Source organism: Sapajus apella, unplaced genomic scaffold, assembly GCF_009761245.1.
Source record: "Sapajus apella isolate SASKATOON/1434 unplaced genomic scaffold, GSC_monkey_1.0 scaffold33, whole genome shotgun sequence".
Lineage (NCBI taxonomy): Eukaryota > Metazoa > Chordata > Mammalia > Primates > Cebidae > Sapajus > Sapajus apella.
The window spans coordinates 4,368,527-4,389,211 of NW_022436973.1; the positions used below are offsets into that span (position 1 = coordinate 4,368,527).

The following is a 20,685-nucleotide window of genomic DNA, read 5'->3' on the forward strand; positions in this document are numbered from 1 at the left end:
ACGGGTGTGAGCCACTGTGCCCAGCCCAGAAAGAAGTTCTTAACTTGGAATCAAAAAATTTGAGTTCAAATACCAGTCCCCCTTGGTTTGGTAACCTTCAGAAAGGCCAACCCTCCTGTCATCCATACTCCAAATGGGAACACACACACACACACACACACACACACACACACACACACACGGACAGAGAGAGAGACAGCATTTTTTCTTTTTTGTCTAACAAAGAGAAAGGCCCCGAGCATTTCATTCCAAACCCTTTCCATGGAAAAGGTGTTCCGCCCTGTGCCCCAGTAGGTTTGTATGACTGAGTTAAAATGTGCTCTTTTTTTTATTAGATGAATTGCATCATTAAATTACATTATAAAAGCTAAAAATGCACCATTAATTTTCAAAAACAATAGTAAATACATCTCATTTCTAATACATGATTCTGCATTTAATTTTTGCCTGGGGCCTTGCCTTTTTTTTTCTCCCAGCCTCACTGTCTCCCTTTATGCAGACTATATAAATGGAGCTAAATTGCCAAAGAAATTTTTGCCAAATGTCCATAATGTGAAAATAAATGAATTTCTAATTGGCTGTTGCAAAAAGAAAAATTACTTTTTGATCTCAGCTCAGCCAAGCAAAAATCTACCTAGCTTGGGTAATAAGATGCAAGCACATTGCAGGCAATGAACAGAGAGACAAAAGGCCTGGCCAAGTGACGCTCAGAACGACATCGGTCCTCTCCCCTCCCTGCCTTCTTCCAGCGTGCTAGGAAGCCTGCCCTGGGAAATACCCGAGGGAGGGGACAAGCAGGGTCCAGCTTCAGCAGGAGTCTAGATTTCTGCCTCCACAGGAGCCCTGGGATCCAGCTACAGCACAGCTAGGCAGACCAGAGTTTGAGTCCCATCTATTCCTCGCTGGCTTTGAAACCCTGAGCAAGTTGCCTGACCTCTCTCTACCTGGGACTCCTCATTTGTACAATAGTCACTTCTGCCTTTTTACGCTTGTTTGGAGGTCCTATGAGTTGAATGGCATCCCCCAAAATTCCCAGGTTGAAGTCCTAACCTCCAGTACCTCAGCATGTGAGCTTATTTAGAGAGAGAATCTCTATAGAGGTTGAGGCTGAGCTTGGTGGCTCACGCCTGTAATCTTAGCACTTTGGGAGGCCAAGGCAGGAGGATTGTTTGCATCCAGGAGTTTGAGACCAGCTTGGGTAACACAGTGAGACCTGGTGTCTACAAAAAAAATCAAAAATTAGGAGGTAGTGGTACATACCTGTGGTCCCAGCTACTGGGGAGGGTGAGGTGGGAGGATCGCTTGGGCCCAGGAGGCCGAGGTTGTAGTGAGCCATGATAGCACCACTGTACTCAGCGTGGGCAACAGAAACCCTGTCTTTTAAAAATAAAAAATAAAAAAAATGGCTGGTCACAGTCATTCATGTCTGTAATCCCAGCACTTTGGAAGGCTGAGATGGGCGGGTCACCTAAGGTCAAGAGTTCAAGACCAGCCTGGCCAATATGGTAAAACCCCACCTCTACAAAAAAAAAAAAAAAAAAAAAAAAAAAAAAATCACCAGGTGTGGTGATGTGTACCTGTAATCCCAGCTACTCAGGGGTCTGAGGCAGGAGAATCACTAGAACCTGGGAGGTGGCCATGTCAGTGAGCCAAGATTGTGCCACTGCACTCCAGCATTAGCAACAGAGCAAGACTCTGTCTCAAAAAAAGAAAGAAAAGAAACAAAAAGAAAATAAGAGAAACAAATATTTACAGAGATCACCATGCTAAAATGAGGTCACTGCTGTGGGCCCTAATCCAATATGACTGGTGTCCTTCTAAAAGGAAACATGGACACAGACCTGCACAGAGGGAAGCCCATGTGGAAAGACACAAAGGGAGGACGGCCATCTACAAGCCAAGCATCGAGGCCTGGACTGGAACAGTCCCTCCCTCCTGGCCCTCAGAAGGAACCAACCCTGCTGACACCTTGATTTTGGACTCCAGAAACCTGAGACAAATACATTCCTCTGCGTCAGCCACCCAGGCTGTGGCACTTGACTAGAACAGCCCTGGCAAACTAACTCAGGAGATTTGAGACAGGAACACACATTGCAGACGTAGAATGATCAAAGTAGCCTCTGGCTATCTCTATTATTCCAGCATTCTCCCAGGATTATCCCAAGAAGAGGACAGAGGGATTTAGGATTGAGCTGCAAGAGCTTTGACCTTAACATCTGGCTTTGTCTTTGCCCCAAAGAACAAGAGTCTCAGAGACTATAAAATCCCAAAGCCACTAAAGTGATCCTTCCAGAATCTTCTTCAGCCTCATCCCTAAGCCCCATATCTGACCACATGTTCCCCTCCCTGGGTCAAGTCCTCACTGGTAGGTAGCCTGACTTTTAAGCCCCTGCACATTGAGGCTTCAGCCACGATGCCCAGCTCAGCTGCTACCTTCTCCATCCAGTCCATTTGGGCTGTTATAACAACATCTGGCAAACTGGTTGACTTATAAGTAATAGAAATTCATTTCCTAGTTATAGAGGCTGGAGAGTACAGATCAAGGTACTGGCATATTCACTGTCAGGCGAGGGCCCCATTTTCTGGCTCATAGGTGGCATTTTCTCACTGGGTCCTCACATGGCAAAAAGGGCAAGGCAGCTCTCTGGGACCTTTTTTATAAGGGCACTAATCCCATTCATGAGGGCTCCACCCCCATGACCTAATCACCTCCCAAAGGCCTCATTTCCTCATACCATCACATTGGGGATTAGGGTTCAACATATGAATTTAGGGGAACACCAACATTCAGACCACAGCACCCACCCTCCTGCATCATACCATGGCAGCATAATTTTTTTTTTTGAGACAGTCTCTCACTGTGTTGTCCAGGCTGGAGTGCAGTTGGTACGATCTCTGCTCACTGCAGCCTTCGCCTCCCAGGTTCAAGAGATTCTCCTGCCTCAGCCTCCCCAGTAGTTTACAGCTGTCAACCACCACACCTGGCTAATTTTTGTATTTTTGGTAGAGACGGGGTTTTGCCATGTTGGCCAGGCTGGTCTCAAACTCCCGACCTCAGGTGATCTGCCCATCTCAGCTACCCAGTGCTGGGATTACAGATGTGAGCAATCACACTCAGCCAATTTTTTGAGATTGATTTTTACGCATGTTTCTTTTTTTCTTTCTCTGCATTTTGAACTGGTACCCAGAGCCTTTTGAATGCCCTTGCCCCTGGGATTTTGTAGAACAAAAAGTAGCATTTGCCCATTGTCTTCCTGGCTTTTATAGTAAGTTAGAGCTACCAAGAAGACTTAGAGGGGTGACCCAGCACCAGAGGGTCAGGAAAAGAGGGCCTAGACCAAGAAGGAGGAATTATTCCCAGGCTACCCAGACAAGACAGGGGTGAGGACTCCACAGATCATGGTCCTCCCCAGACACCCAAGGAGCAGCCACACCATGCACTGAGCAAGATCCCAGGCCCTGGCATGTCTGGCCTGGACACAGATGTTGGGCCTTATGTGGGAGAGTCATGGGCTTCAGGAACCTCTGTAGACTCACATAAGCAGATGGCAGTTGTGGCAGCTGCATGGAGAGCAGATGAGAAGATTTGCCAGTTGCCAGATGCACCTAAATTCAGGACCCCAGAAGGGTCAGGGCCTTGGTAGTGACTGAAATTGAATTTCCTGCTAATTCAATGGATGGGGAATAGAGGTTAGTCTGATTTAATTGATTTAAGGGAAAGATCTAATTGGATACTTCTTTCATATTTGAAATACCACATCCGTCTAGGGCCTCTCACTGACTCCAAGTCATTTCCTGAACACACGGTTAGCTCCTTCTCTACTACTGTGCATGAGCTGTTCTCTCTGCCAGGAATAATATCCTTTCTCCCTGGCTCCACCTGGAGAACTCCTATTCATCCACAACACCCTGTCTTCTATGTCCTCTCTTCCATGAATGCTTCTCTAGCTGCCCCAGGATGGATCAGCCACTCTTCAAACTTCCTAAGGAGCTTCTAGAAAGGCCTGAGTCCAAGTCACCCAGTTATCCTCTTTCTAGTAAGGCTTCAAGGATCGCAGACACTTCCCACTTCCACTACTTCACAGTTCCCTTCTTCTTCCAAAGCATAGGCCTAAAATCCATCTCACACTTTAAAGGGAAAAAATCAGGCAAGCTTGACACTGCTGTTTTCTTCATTCCATAGAGGAGGAAACCAAGGCTCCAAGAGATGAATGGACTTGGCAAGGATCAGACAGCGAGGAAGCAGTGAGCTGGGATTCAAAGCGGGCATGCAGGCTCCAGGGCCCAAGCTCGTAATCACTGCACTTCCTCTGCCTCTCAGGAAAGCAGGGCAATTGAATCTGTGTTTGGACAGATTGTTCCAGCTGCTGTCCTATGTGGATCCAGTGAGAAGCTGCCCAGGAACTCAACTACCCAGGCCCTCCCTTGGGAGTGGAGGGGAGAAGTGGGGACCAGACAAAACTGAAACAGGCACAGGGGATCAGAAAAGATCTTGCTTCCAACCAGAAGTCCCGTGTCCAAACGCCCCTCCAAGAAGGCCCCCACCTAGGTGTGGCTCAGATCACAGGATTTAGGGGGAATCCATTGGGAACAATAATGCAGGCAACAGCTAGAGTCATAGGGTCAGGGTTCCCATGGAGGGATCTGACTAGGGCTGGGTAGGGGTCCTGGGCTGTAATGCTGGGGCTGGAGAGCTGGTCAAGTTCTGTGAGCAGAAGGCAGGTCATCTGGGCATAGGGGCAAAATGGCAGGCAGTGGTGCCAGTAGCAGGGATGGTGCAAGATGAGTGGTTTCCCTGAGAGAAGGGGGAGGCCTTCTGGCCAGTACGAACTTGACGTGGGGTCTGGAAGGGCTGGGTCCCTCCAGGGTGCCTCAGGAATAACCACCACCCCTTTTATCCCATGCAGTGGAGACTGTGCAGAATGCAAGAGGGTTTTGTACGTGGACCTTCCATCCAGAACTTTGGTGCCAACTCTGGAGAAGCAAAGAGGAATAGAGATGAGAGAGAAAGAAAGGAAAGAGAGCAAGAAAGAGACAGACTTGGTGGTCCTGAGTCTCCACTCCAATCCCTAGAGCCCAGGGTTCCTGGAGCATTTCCTTCAGTCCTGAGAGTTTGGTTGTCTTGGGTTTCTGTCGCTTGCAACCAATGTATTCAGTGCAACATTGCCATTCTTGATTTTCATGAATGTCTTACTCACCCCCTTCTCTTATATCAAAACCCCACTCAAGCCAGCACCTGAAATGCAAGAGCCTCAGGTCAGACCCCAGACCACCCCGTCCCTGCCTCAAGCCCCTTCCCAGCTGCTCCCAGCTCTCTGTCCTGAAAGAGGCTGGCCGCTGACCTGAAGGCCCCAGACAGACTCCAAATTTTGAGCCACAAGCGAGGCAGTTTGTAAAAACAACCTCTTTTCCCTTTAATATGCATATTAATTACCCTGAAACAGGTGCAAAATCAACCTCATTTATTATTATTTCTTTGAGCCCGTAATGGCAGTTGCTGTGAATAAATCCCATTAACTCAGGGAAAGGATTTATGGCCCCAAATTTACACCGGCCGTTTAATCATAGCACCTTTGCTGCAGACAGACTTTCTAGAGAACAATTTGCCCCACAATTTGTCAGTGGGAAAATGGCCTCATATAAACATTTGGAGGAAATAAATGCTAATCCAGAGCTCAGTCTTTCATTCTCCTAATTGCCCAGGGAATTTAAAGGAGACAAACTTATTTACTCACAGCAGGAAGTGAGCTGTAATAAACCATCGCCATTGTGGGCTGAAATCAGTTCCTGACAAGGAGGGGGAGGGGACTGGGGATTTATGGGAGGGGCACTGGGCAATGGGACAGCTTGGTGGCTCTAAGACTCTCCTGCGTTTTAAAGAGGTAAGCTCTTAGGGAGAAGTCAATTCAAAGCAGATAAATGGCTGGGCAGACGTTAACTTTTAACCACCCTGGGCCACCTTAACTCTCAAGTTGGCTGCAGGAGGGATTCTGGGAAAGGGGCAAGTTAGACCCCAAAGCTGTCCCCAGGAGACGCCATCCAGGAGAGTGGGCAGGGAGGCTACTCAGTACCGAACTGGAGGCAGGGCCTTGAAAGCTGGCATCCCTGCAGGAAGGGTGAGCTCCAGCTCCAAGTTCCCAGGTTGGGTGTGCAAGGACCTCAGCCTCATGTATGGGGAGCATGAGAGTGAGACCACCACGGGCTTCCCAGCAGGCACTGTAAGAGGCCCAGAATAGCCAGCTGAGAGAGACAGAGCTCATACCTCCCACCTCATTCTTCCCAGGAGGATCAATGGCCTGCTGTGGGTTGCCCCTTTCTGATCTTTCTCCCTGGCAGGAGCCCAGGGACCCTGTTCTAAGGTGAGAAAGGTTCTCCCTGTCCCCATGGCATTCTAGGCAGTACTGCTTAGAAGTCCTCTTATGACACAGGATGTGAAGTATATGTCCCTACAGTGTTCCTAAACAGAAATGCATCTCCCTACAGGGCACATAAACCATCTATTCTCATAGACTGTAGTGTTAATGGTGTCATCTAGAGTTACGCAGTCCACAACCTGGGCAACTGTTCACAGTGGACTTATCAGATACTGTCTTGGAACTGAAACATTCAAGGGGTCTCCCAGAAGTTCTCCTCTCCATCTCCTCCTGTCTTCCCCCAAAGATAGCAGGAACTGCTCAAAAGGGGCTGAGGACAGGGACACCAGGGTCTTGTCTCTGGACTCTGTCTCTACCCAGTCTCTGGACTTCTCTCCTTTGTCCTCATCCCATCCCCCAACTTCCCAACTCTGATTCAGGCATGTTATTACAGAACACCCTCAGAACAGCAATGAGTGCCCAGGTTTGAATTCAAACACAGCCACCAACCGTGTGGCTGCAGCACTTTAATCAACCTCTTTATGCCTCCATTTTCTTCTCCGTACAATGAGAATTACAATATTGTCAGGGTTGCTGTGGGATTCAAAGAGATAATATGTGTAAAGTGCCCTGGCATATCATCATGCTCAATGGATGGTTATTACTACTCTGAATGACAGTGAATGAGGGGTCCCTGGGAGCCTCCCCCATGCTCTGGTTTAGCAAGGAAAATTAAAGAAAAAAAAAAAACCTAGAAAGAATGGAAGGAATGTCCCACCAAGAAACAGGACTGGCAGTGCAGTGGCTCATGCCTGTAATCCCAGCACTTTTGAGGTTGAGATGGGTGGATCGTTTGAGCTCAGAATTTGAGAGCAGCCTGGGCAACATGGCAAAATAGTGTCTCTATAAAAAAATACCACAATTAACCAGGCATGGTGGCACACACCTGTAGTCCCAGCTACCTGGAGAACTGAGGTGGGAGGATTGCTTGAGCCCAGGAGACAGAGGTTGCAGTGAGCCGAGATAGCACCACTGCACTCCAGCCTGGACAATAGAGTGGGACCTGGTCTCAAGAAAGAAGAAAAGAGAAGGAGAGAGGGGGAGGAGAGAGGATATGGTGGAGGGGTAGGAGGGAGGGGGGGGGGGGGGGGGAGGGGGGAGGAGAGGTGGTGCCTGTCTATAATCCCAGCTAAGGAGGCTGAGGCACAAGAATCACTGGAACCCAGGAAGCAGAGGTTACAGTGAACTGAGATTGCACCACTGTACTCCAGGCTGGGTGACAGAGCGGGACTCTGTCTCAAACATAAATAAAATAAAGATGAAAAGGGGACAGGATATTCGCAATAGGCATTCCCAGACAAAAAGGGGAGGAATAGGAGGTACTTAGTGGTCTCTGGTTCATAGAAATATCAAAATCCAGCCAGGCACATGTTGTCACTGCCCTCTGCTTCCAGGTGCAGGGAACAGCCGTTGATTAGGGACCAATTCTACCTCCTCGGAGTGATTTCCTAGTCCATTGTTCTCCATGGCTCTGGAGTTTTGGTTCTCCTCTCCTAATCATGCTTCTGTCTGCACAAGAAATGGCTGATATTTATAGCAAAATAGTTTTTCAGCCTGCTTCCTCCTCTTAGAAATTTGGAGACTCAGAGGCCTGTTTTTATTTTGAAAAGTTCCAGTCACTTTTTGTGCATACTTACAGTGTTTTCACTGATACCTATATCTTGAAAACGTTATGGGTTTTCTATGCATCTGACTGAGGTTCATTTCAATGGAAACAGGCCTCTCCTCTGTTTCTCTCGCTTCCTCCCTCCTGTTGGACCCTTAAGATTCTTAGAAACCACATTGTCTAGCTAAAGGGTCTGCTAGTACCACCTTAAATCTTTTAGAGGGTTTAACAAGGGGTCTTACAACATCATCCTAAATTTTATCTTTAGACCCAGGTCTCATCTTACTTTGAGAATTCATTACTAGCTGGGTGACTGGAGATATGAGGCAGTTTTCTTTTCCAACCTCTACAAGTCCCGGGCCTTCTAGATTTCTCTAAAATATGGGCATTGGCTGATGCACATTGTCTTGCATAATCCTTACAGGGGCACTGGTAAGAACAGTCCCCCTCCTTCTGCAAGTGAGGATACTGAGGCTCAGGAGATGGTTCAAACTCACAAAGCCAGGAAGCCTCAGAACTGGAGTTAGAACTCTTTCATTCATGCACACAATAAATATTTGTTGAGCCCCTCTGAGTGTTATTTAAGTACTGGAAATAGAGAGGCAGAGAAGAGACAACGCCCTGTTCTCATGGCATCTACAATCCAGTGGAAGAGACAGATCTCAGACAGTAAACAAATAAATGACATTTCAGACGGTGGCTGGTACAAAATAAATTTTAAAATAACAAGGTAGAGGCAGAGTGATAGGGTGTACCAAATAGAGACAGGGCATGGGGCAGGGAGACATTACTGTTTGTAATGCGTGCCCAGGGAAGGCTTCCCTGACACCTGACCTTCAGGACATAAGAATACTGTGCAGGTATCCTCCCAAGCATAATGGCTCACCCCTGTAATCCCAGCACTTTGGGAGGCTGAGGCAGGCGGATCACTTGAGGCCAGGAGTTCAAGACCAGCCTGGCCAACATGGGGAAACCCTGTCCTACTAAAAATATAAAAATTAGCTGGGTGTGATGGCCCAAGCCTGTAATCCCAGCTACTCAGGAGGCTGAGGCATGAGAATCACTTGAACCCAGGAGGTAAAGTTGCAGTGAGCCGAGATTGCTCCACTGTACTCCAGTCTGGGCTTCACAGTGAGATTGTCTCAGAAAGAAAAAAAAAAAAAAAAAAATACTGTGCAGATGTCCAAGGAAAGAGCATTCCAGGTAGAGGGGACAGCTGAAGTAAAGACTAGAGATCTTTAAGAACAAGAAAGTGAATCGTCTTGAGAGGCATGAGCGAGGAGGGTAGTGGGAGGTGAGGTCAGAGAGGAAAGGGAGAAGGTGGGGACCGTGGAGGGTCTTAGAGGAGAGTCGGGCAAGGCCAGGACAACACCCTGAATGAGACCCAGGTGGGAGAGGATCTGGTTTCCATTTTTACAGGATGGCCCTGGATCTTCCACTCAACATGTCAGGCCCCTCTTGGCTAGGGCTAAAGAGCTCTAAATAAAGGCAGGAAAAACTTCCTCCCAATCCCATCCCAGCCAGGGCACCCTCAGGCCCCATCTCCCCAGCCCTCCTGGGCTCTGGCTCCAGTGGCTTTCTCTCCTCCCTGGAGCCCAACAGCCACCCTCCCTTCTCCTCCTCCCTGGAGACACTCACTTCCAAGACAAATGGCAGCTTCTTCCTGCCCATCCATCACTGCTCTCGGGCCCATCCATTAGCGGCCGCTCCCCATCCTGCCCCCAGCCCCATCGTCCTTGCTTGGGGACGGGGTCCATTGATCAGAGGCTCATCTACCGCTTGTCACATTCTGGCGGCCCTGACAGCAGGAGACAGAGCTGTTGCTAGCCAGGCCAGCCTGGGGCCAAGGGAAAGACAAAACTGCCCACCCCCGGGGTTGGGGCTGGGGCAAAAGCCAACTGGGAGAAGGGGGAGTGAGTAGTTGGGATCAGGGTAAGCCCTTCCCAGCCAGAGGCTGCTTCTCCAGGAAAAAAAAAATGGAAAGTGAGTTCCACAAACAGGCTTGCAAGGCTCCCGAGCCCCCCTCCACGTCTGGGGCTGCTCCAACCTGGGCATCCAGGGCTGATGGGAACCCGACCTAAATGCTGAAGGCTCTCCCATCCTGACTCCAGCTCCTCCCAGACTTCTCCATGTGCCTCAAATCACCAGGCCAGGCCTAAACTGGGCACGTCCTCCCAACCTGACTCTCTTCTGAATTTTCCACCCCTTCCAGTAGCCCCCTGGTCCCTCTAGATCCACTCAAGGGCCTCCTCCCCTCGCCGAGTGGCTGGAGAGGATGAGCTAGGGACTGCCTGCCCTCTGGCTGCTGGCTGAAATAGCACTGACAGGAGACCCGAGGAGGGAGGATGAGGCTGAGGACTCATCCTCTGGCTCCTGCTCTGCAGGGTCCCAGTGGGTGACCATGGGTTTGCTGTGTCCCTCTACCCAAGGAGCTCTCTCCATACAACTCTCAATCTGGCCACTGGCAGCCACCTGTCCCTTGCCTCTTTGTCTGAAGATGGTAAAGGCTCCCTATAGCCGCTAGCTCAGGACACCACCCAATCCCTCGTGGCTCCCTCCCTCTGCCCACGAGTGTAAATGGTCCCTTCATTAAACTGCTCTCAATTACCCAGTTTTAAAGTATGCATCATTCGGTCAATAGAAAAAAGAACATGTGCGTTAGACCAGGACCAAGTAGCAGGGGGTGAGGGTGTGGGTGCCTGTCCTGGGGAGGCAGTGAGAGGCAGGGCTGGGTGTGGGCAGAGACCCAAGCCCCACACACACTCGACTGTAACACTAATTCAAACATAAAATCATGGAGAATTTCAAGACAGCAACCATGAAGCACGGGGCCCCTCCAAGCCTGCGGGGCTGCCCCGGCTGCACGCCCATGCAGCTGGCCCCATCTCCCACCTTTCTCTCCTTGTCTCTCCCAGCCACTCACCTCCTGGCCTCATCCCCTCATGCACTGAAGACTTGGACCCCTGCTCAGCCTCCTGCTCTCCCAAGGGCCAGCATCATCCCAAGGGAGTCGCCTTGCACCCAGACAACCCATCCATCACCCTGGCTGCCAAGCATGCCCCTACCTGCCCACCTCCAGGGACCTCCACCTCCACACATCCCAGCACTCCCTCCCATGGTCAAATCCCTACACAACCCAGCCTATCCCTGGGAAAGGATGCATTTTAGAAATCTCTTCTCAATATCAGCTAATATTTGCCTCCTGTGAGATCCTCAAATTATTCTCAGCAGGGCTCTCTAGGGCTCCAGGGAAGGGGTTGGCTCCCTCAGACACACGGCCCACAAAGGTCTGAAGATGCGACTGCAGAAGCAGAGGTTGGAATGATGTGCTTAGAAGATAGATGGAAGAGCATGGGCAAAGGAAGGCTCATGACCCTAAAACAGAGAAGGAAATAGATTCTTCTCTAGAGCCTCCAGAAGGAACACAGCCCTAGCACACCCTGATTTTGGCCCATAAGACCCACTTTGGAATCCTGACCTTCCGAACTGTAAGATGATATATTGGTGTTGTTTTAAGCTACTGAGTTTATTGTGATTTCGTTACAATGTTAGGAAGCTAATACAGATTTTGGTCTCCAGACACGTGCTCCAGACTAAGCTCAATCAATTTTTCTGTGTGGGAATGTGATCCCAGAGAAGTGTGACCTCTCCAGACTTCAGTTTCTCCTTTTTTTTTTTTTTTTTTTTTTGAGATAGAGTCTCACTCTGCTGCCCAGGCCGGAGTGCAGTGGCGCCATCTCCTCTCACTGCGACCACTGCCTCCCGGGCTCAAGCGATTCTCCTGCCTCAGCCTCCCTAGTAGCTAGGATTACAGGTGTGCACCACCTCACCTGGCTAATTTTTGCATTTTTAGTGGAGACGAGGTTTCACCATGTTGGCCAGGATGGTCTCAAACTCCTGGCCTCAGGTGATGCACCTGTCTCAGCCTCGCAGAGCGCTGGGATTACCAGCCACCACGCCCGACCAACTCCTTCATTTTTTAACTTGGAGATGCGGAGATGTTGTGAGGATTAAAGAAATCAATAGATGTAAAGTGGTTAGCATGTTACGCAAAGCACTAAAAATATTAAACACTCAAGAACTGCTAGAAGATATTATTATTGTTGTTGTTTGATGTTTTCTATAGCACCCTGGTTTTCAACCAAGAGGAATTCTGCCCCTGGGGAGGGATTTTTGGCAACATCTGGGGATGTTTTTGGTTAACATAGCTGCAAGGGAGGGGCGCGACTAGTGAGGAGAGGCTACGGATGCTACTAAATATCCTACCATGCACAAAACTACTCCCCCAATAAAGAAATATTTTGCCAAAATGTCAACAGAGCAGAGTGAGAAACCCTGCTGGGCTTGGAATAATTTAAGTCTACCCATTTTAAGCCTGTCTCCTACTGCTGCAACTCAAGTTACCACCACAAGGTGGCGATTCAGCCAGTGCCTCTCTTTCCTGTACTGGTGGATACTTCCCGCCCTAGATTCACAAATTATTCTCCATTATCCCTTTCTATCAAAAGCTGTGCCTTGTAAAGTAGCAAACCACGTTCGAAGGGCTAATATGGATCTGACTCTCTATACAGCATATAACAAAGCAAATCCATCCACATCTTCTCCTTTGTTCCTCAAAACATTCTTAGGCACAGGTGTTGTTATTTCCATTTAACAGAGAGGGAAATGGGCTTACAGAAGCCACTCTCTCAAACCAAATGCCTCCTTAGTGGTTGTTGGCTGGGACCCTCCAGGCTTGGAGTTCTGGCTCCACTTGAATTCGAACCCTGATTTCATAAGTTCAGAGTCCAGAACATTCCCTGCATTTGGGGAAGGTCCCACACTGCGTCACACTGGCTTCTCTCTGCTTTGCACGTTGCATTCACCTGCCTGGAATGCAGGACGCTCATCACCTGAACCCAAGGGTTCCCAAAGATGCCTGCATGCTGAAATCTTCAGGAGAACTTCAGAAAGTTCTGGGGCCTGTGTCCTACCCTGAGATTTTGAGCTAATTTGGAGTTTTGTAAGAACGTGCAAGAAATTTGAATCTGCAAATGAGCCTGGGAACCACTAATGCCTTCACTAGCATCCTTTAAAATAAAATAAATGTTTGAAAATACCATTATTTTCAAACATTTCAGTATTTAACTTTCTGAAGACTTAAGCGGAAGGAGCAGGAGGACTTCCTCCACCTGTTACCCAGCAGCGTGTGGCTGTTTCCACCTTCCATCTTCTCCCTAAGGCAAGCAGAGCCCCATCTCTGCCTTGTCTTTACAGAAGAATTCATCCCACTTTCAGCCCCTGCTGTGACTCAGGCTAGCTTGCCAAGAACTTTTCTTTGGCATAAAAATTTCATTCTCTTACTGAAAAGAATTCTGACAAGTCAAATGTCTTTACTTGGTCACAATTCTGTATAAAGTAAAACACTGCCCGGAGCAGGGGTCCTCAAACTTGGCTGCACTAATGTCCACTTTAAAAAATAAAAACTATGACCAGGCCACACCCCAGACCAATTATATCAGAATTTCTAGGTAGTTAAAGCTCCCAGGTGATTCCAATGTGCAGCCGGGCTGCGGAACGAGGCCCTTGCTTCCTTACGTGTGACCCCATAAAGTAGCCAATGCTATCAGCATCACCTGAGTGCTGGTGAAAACAGCCAAATCTAAGCCAAAACCCAGACCGACCGCATCAGAATCTACATTTTAACAAGATCCCAAGTGATTTCCTGTGCATGTTAGAGTTCCCAAAGCATCAATCTAGAACCAAAAATAAGCCAGTGTCAGCTGGGTGCAGTGGATCACACCTGTAATCCCAGTACTTTGGGAGGCCGAGGCAGGTGGATCACCTGAGGTCAGGAGTTTAAGACCAGCAAGGAGGGTCCCAGCCAACAACCGTTAAGGAGATACGTCGTTTTGAGAGAATGGCTTCTGTAAGCCTGTTTCCTTCTATGTTAAATGGGAATAATGACACCTGTGCCTAAGAATGTTTTGAGGATAAAAGCAGGCCGAGGCAGGACCACCATTTGAACCCAGGAGTTTGAAGCTGCAGTGAGCTGGGATAGCATCACTGCACTCCATCCTGGGCAACGGAGCGAGACCATCACAAAAAAACAACAACATAACAAAATACAAAACAATAAGGCAAGCTACGATGGGTGGGTAGAAAGAACCAGTAAGACTCGTTAAGATTTTCAAGGGGTTGACGGAATATCCGTTACATTTTTAAACAAAGTTAAACGCGAAAAGGATGGCTCTCCAGAGCCTGTATTTCCTACCTGAGGTAGCAAGGAAATAGCTGGGCATGTACTTACTCATTTATCTCCAAAGAGTGGGGCAGAAATGCGGGTTAAAAACTCCATGGAAGGCCGTCTGCTCTTCTCCTCCCATAAACCTCACGTCTACGGGCCTCAGGTCAAAAGCACCTGAAAGCTCTGATTAGGAAAGGGCTGGACGCTCCCAGGGATCTGCAGCCGGGCAGCTGTACTGCACAGCAGGGTGTCGCTCCCAGCAAGTCCTGCGAACCGTGCCCTGGACACAGACAAGAGCGTCCTCGGAAGAGGCGGGTAGAAAGCAAAACAGCAGACACCTTCTCCACAGGGCGGCAGGACGGCGCAAGCGCAATAGGGGAAATGTCAGACACTTATAAAACCATCAGATCTCGTGAGACTCACTCACTATCACGAGAACAGCTTGAGGAAAACTGGGCCCCACGATTCAATTACCTCCACCTGGTCCAGCCCAGGAAGCCACGTGGAAGGGTTTGATGACTGGATGGCAAGGGAGGGAGAGGCAGGTCTTGAGAGCAGTTTAAAGAAAGTGGGCCGTGAGAGGGAAAAGAGAAGCTCGTGATTCAACACAGCTGTGGGAATAGAGATCATTTTTCAAGTTGGGAGACACTTGAGAAGGTCCGGATTAGGGGTGGCCAATTTTTTGCCTTCCCTGGGCCACATTGGAAGAATAAGAACTGTCTTGAGGCTAAGCGAGGTGGCTCACACCTGTAATCCCAGTACTTTGGGAGACTGAGGCAGGTGGATCACCCAAGGTCAGGAGTTCAAGACCAGCCTGGCCAACATGGAGAAACCCTGTCTCTACTAAAAATAAAAATAAAAAATTATACAACTTAGCCAGATATGATGGTGCACGCCTGTAATCCCAGCTACTTGGAAGGCTGAGGCAGGAGAATCACTTGAACCCGGGAGGTGGAGGTTGCAGTGAGCTGAGATCGTGCCATTGCATTCCAGCCTGGACAACAGAGTAAGACTCCATCTCAAAAAAAAAAAAAAAAAGCAACTGTCTTGAGCCACACATAAATAAGCTAATGTAACAATAGCTGATGAACTAAAATATATATAGCAAAAACAATCTCATAATGTTTTAAGAAAATTTATGAATTTGTATTGAGTTACTGCATTTAAAGCTGTTCTGGGGTGCATGCAGCCCACTGGCTGCGGGTTGGATAAGCTTTGTCTATTTTCTGATCAGGAGAATCCAAGAGAATTCTCAAAAAATCAAGAGGCATGAGAAAAACTAGCATATCAGTGGGATTTTAATTTGTATATCCGTGATGTCTAATGCATTCATCACATTTCTCCAAAGAAAGAACCAAGAGGAGAGGTGGATAGAGATGATATTGATATGCAAAGCGATTCAGTAGCGAAACTGGCACCTGCAGCCGTAGAAGCTTAGTTACAAAATCTGCAGTCAGGCAAGCTAGATACTCAGGTAAGCTAATGGTGATGGTCTAGTCCAAATGCCAGCTGGCTTGAGACCCAGGCAGAGCCAATGTTTCCATTACAGTCCAAAAGCAGGGGGAAAAAAAACAAACCTGATGCCCCAGCTTGAAGACAGGCAGGAGGAACTCCCCTACTCACAGAAGGGCCAGGCTTTTTGTTCTATTCAAGCTTTCAATTGATTGGGTGAGACCCACCCTCATGAGGAAGAGCAATCTGCTTTACTCTGTCTACCCAAATTCAAATACCAGTCTCATTCAGAAATAGGCACACCCAGAATAGTGTTTGACCACATGTCTGGGCACAAGTTGACATGTAAAATTAACCATCACAGCTAGTATGGTTGGAAATGCTTTCCTATGCTTAGGAGATATTTGTTTTTATTATTCAGTGAATCATAGGGTTTTTATCCTCTGTCCGTTCCACTACGTCCTTGTGATTTTCTTTATCAACTTATAGAGATTTACCTTTTGCTGTCATGTATGTCAAAAAGGTTTGGTCAGCTTGTCTTTCAGTCTTTTTTTTTTTTTTGAGACAGAGTCTCGCTCTGTTGCCCAGGATGGAGTGCAGTGGTGCCAACATGGCTCACTGCAGCCTCAATCTCCTAGGCCCAAGCGATCCTCCTATCTTACCCACCTAAGTAGCTAGGACCACAAGCTTATGCCACCATGTCTGGCTAATTTTTTCTTATTAGTTTTTGTAGAGACAGAGTCTTGCCATGTTGCCTAGGCTGCTGTCAGACTCCTGGGCTCAAGCAGTCCTCCTGCCTCAGCCTCCCAAAGTGCTGAGATTGCAGGCATGAGCCACCATGCCCAACCTCTTTTGGCTTCTAGGTGGGGGATATGTCTTGAGATGCAGGCATGTAAATGTGTTGGAAGCTAAATCAGCTGGTCTTTATTCTTAGTGGTTCTATCCAAAGTCACGAATAAAGGCCTCCTTATCTGGAGATCAAATGCTTTTTTAATACTGTCTTCTAGGCTTTTATTGTTTAATTTTTTAGTTTCAAATGTTTCACCCATCTAGTTTTTATTTTTTGGACTCTCAAATGAGATAACTTTCTAAATTGTTTTCCAAACAGCCAGATTTACAGATAGCATTTACTGAATAATCCATCCCTCTTCTGTTGATATATGATCCTTCATTTTTCATGAACTGAGTTCTATTTAGGACTATCTATTTCATTCCATTGATTTGTCTGTCTAGTCATACGCCACTAACATGCTGGTTTTATTATTGTAGCTTTATAATGCATTTTAATACCTGGAAAGGCAAGCCTTCCTTCACATCAATTTAGCTCTTCTCCTCTTGGTTGGATTGGGTTGTTGTTTTTTCTTTTCCCATGTGCTTGAATCGGTTTTATCCCTTTTTCCACTGACATCGGAGATGTGACCTTGACATTCATAGAGGGTTGTGTTTTGTGCCAACATCAAGGGGATTCTTGGCTTCCCTAAGATGGTCCCTAACCTGGTTACCCTCCTGGCTGTGAGCTGCTGGAGTTAGATTCACACTGACCCACAGAGAAACACTGGCTAAGAAAGAGGAGACAGGACTGTGTGTTCCTTCCCCCCAACTACTTTAGTGTTTCTGCTAAATAAAAGTCCATTTTTATTCTTATAGGAGCTGAGCAGGGAGATGTTTTACACCCCAGTTTTCACCCGCCATGATCTATGTCCCTTTTACAAACTTATCTCTGGGTTTTTGCTCAGTTTATAAGCTAGGGGCGATCTTTCTTCCCTAAAGCCTCCTTCCTCCACAGTCTGGAGGAACCTTGAGATTTCCTGCTGATGATTTAAAGGGCTATAACACTCGCAGGCTAGATTTGTTTTAGTGTCCATAAAACTCAAAAATTTCATAAAACAATTGGTGAAAATAAAATTACCAAAAAATGATATAGTGCCAGCAGACTGTATAATAGTTACGGGAGAAATGGAGACCATGATTCACCAGGGGATAAAAATGACAACGTATTTATTGCAGCGCGCTGACAAGAAACTAATTTGTCCCTTTTACTTTTGAGACAGAGAAAGAATTCCGATTTTTCTCCTCTTGCGCTGACTCTGACAGGGGAGCAGGAGGTGATGCCAAATGATTCTCCGCTTTGTGGCTTGTGTGCGTGTGTGTTCATGTGTGCACTAACATGATGGGTTTCAGTGAAAGCACAACTGTGTTCTGTCTCACCGTGGCCTAGATCTTTTTGAGCCTTGAAAAAGTCTCTATAACCTATATTTGTGTGCATATATGTAAGTTTGTGTAATGCCTATATGTGTGTGAGTGTAAATGTCCATATGTGAGAGGGTTGTGTATGTACGTATGCACACATATGTGCACGCATCTGTGTTTGTGTTCATGTATTTTATCTGGCCATTATTGACAATAGTTGAAGAAGATAGGTTATAGGAAAATGAATATTGTTTTACCAAGGAGATGTGTGCTCTCCTAGTGTAAAACACGGCTGGGTGTGGTGGCTTACCCCTGTAATCCCAGCACCTTGGGAGACTGAGGTGGGAGGCTCACTTGAGCCCAGGAGTTCAAGACCAGCCTGGGCAACATAGCAAGACCTCCTTTTCACAAAAATTTAAAACTTAGCCAGCAGTGGTGCACACCCATAGTCCCCGTTACTCCAGAAGCTGATGCAGAAGAATTGCTTGAGTCTGGGAGGTCAATGCTGCAGTGAGCTGTGATCACACCTCTGCACTCCAGCCTGGGCAGCAGAGCAAGACCCCATCTCAAAAACAAGAAAGAAAGAAAGGGAAAGTAAGGGAAGGAAGGGAAAAGAAAAGGGGCACAAAAGGCAAAATGAAAATTTCAACTGAGAGATAGTGATGGAAATTGGATCAGAGGTGGCTTGATGGTGAGGGGGTGGGTAGGAGGTGACTCCAGTGAAACTGCAGAGAACTTTCCAGAGTCATGGAAGTGGTCTCTGTCTTCATTGGGGTACAGATTACACAGGTGTAAACATTTGTCAAAGGTGGTTGATCTACAAATCTAAAATATAAAAATTTTATTTTATGTAAATTATACCACAATAAAGTCAATTTTGTAAAAAACCTTTATGCAGAAGGAAAAGAGGAAAGGGAGGGAAGTTGCTTCTGACCTGAAGGGTAAGGGTGGAACCCAGCCTGTGGCATGCTGTGAAGCCCAGAGGGCAGTTCCTGAATGCATGAACAAATGAATGAATAAAACTGGGGCCAAACTTAATTCTCCCCAAAGACAGAGTCCACTGTTCAGGATGAACTAAGCCATGGAGAGTGGCCTTAGGGGAGGTCTTACTATATCAACTTTACAGATGAGGCAATTGAGCCTTAGAAAGCTTACCTGACGGCTAGGCACAGTGGCTCTCGCCTGCAATCCCAGCACTTTGGGAGGCCAAGGTGGGTGGATCACCTGAGGTTGGGAGTTTGAGACCAGCCTAAACAACATGGAGAAACCCCGTCTCTACTGAAAACACAAAATTAGCTGGGCATGGTGGCACATGCCTGTAATCCCAGCTACTCAAGAGGCTGAGGCAGGAGAATCGCTTAAACCCCGGAGGCAGAGGTTGTGGTGAGCCGAGATCATGCCATTGCGCTCCAGCCTAGGCAACAAGAGTGAAACTCCATCTCAAAAAAAAAGAAAGAGAGAAAGAAAGCCCACCTGACTTGACTTGCTACGGGTCACACTATGAATGAGAGGCAATGAAAGAAACTGACCCAGACTCAGTTAACTGACCAAATTCATCGCAGCATTGAAGGAGGGTAGGATCCACTTAGGATAACCCTGCAGGCTGCTCTGAGTCTAATCTGGACACAAAGCCTTAAACAGACCTGGTAGTGGCCACAGGAAAGGACGGTCCCCCATGCAGCCTCTCAAGGCTGGGCTGGCCCGCAACCCAGGATCTCAGCACAGCCTGCTACGATTCTGCAGAGATAAAATGAGGGGACTGTCAGAGGTGTGGGCAGGGTCAAGGGCCCCAACAGGGGAGGGGAGCCCCCTGGAACCAGGACCAGCAGAAGCAGCCATGTCGCTGTACCTGAAGGTGAAAGGAGGAAGGGCAGTGTCACTGAGCCTGTGCCAGGGGAGCCGCAGGGAGGGCCACCTCCAGGGAGGAGGGACACAGTTGTGGCAGGAGCAGGGAACTGAGTCCTGGCAGCTCTTCCCCATTTCTCCCATCCCAAGGGGGCTCCTAGGACCCACCCCACCTGAAGCCCAGAAGCCCTGGCCCCCAGAAGTCAGCCTTCCTGGGGCACAGGATAGGCTGGAGATGATGGAGTAGACCCCACCCTGACAGAGTTGAAGCCTATGGAAGGAACTTGGCAACAGGCCCCACCTGGGTCCCCAGCCCTGATGGTAACCGGGGAAGACAATGTTTTGGTATGGGGCACAGGCAGATGAAATATCCAACCTGCTCCGAGGTAGGCGGAAAGGTCATTTGGGGCACAGAGAGGATGCCCTGTTGGAGTTCCAACTCGTCCCAGTCCTCTGACCATCTCTCTCACCTGGCCTTAGAGAGGATCAGAGATGACCTGGTTGGTGCCCATGATGGTCAATTTTATGCGTCAACTTGAGTGAGCCAAGGAGTGCCCAGATATTTGTTCAAACACTATTCTGTATGTGTCTGTGAGGGTGTTTGGGGATGAGATTAATATTTACATGGACAGACTGAGTAAAGTAGACTGTCCCCACCACACACAATATGGGTGGGACTCCCTAGTCAGCAGAAGGGCTGAATAGAAGGAAAAAGGCTGACGCTCCCCCCAGTAAGAGCGAATCTTTCCTCCTACCTAGCTTTTTTCCAGCTGGGACACTGACCTATTTTCCTGCCCTCTTCCTAGAATGGAAACGTGGGCTCTTCCTGGGTCTCTCCCAACATTCAGGCAGGAACTCCAGCACCAGCTCTCTGGGGTTTCCACCTGCCAGCTCACCCTGCAGACCTTGGGACTCATCAGCCTCCATCATCGCATGAGTCGATCCTAGAATCA

General features: G+C 48.0%; 1 long non-coding RNA gene across 1 annotated transcript in view; it reads right to left on the bottom strand.

Moving 5' to 3' along the window:
• The window catches only part of LOC116562630, a 28,539-nt gene extending 13,996 nt beyond the window's left edge, over positions 1 to 14,543 (bottom strand). Inside the window, exon 1 of the long non-coding RNA XR_004274045.1 lies at positions 14,273 to 14,543. This is a non-coding gene — a long non-coding RNA (uncharacterized LOC116562630). The remainder of the gene's footprint in view (positions 1 to 14,272) is intronic.
• Between the last annotated feature and the right edge of the window lie 6,142 nt (positions 14,544 to 20,685).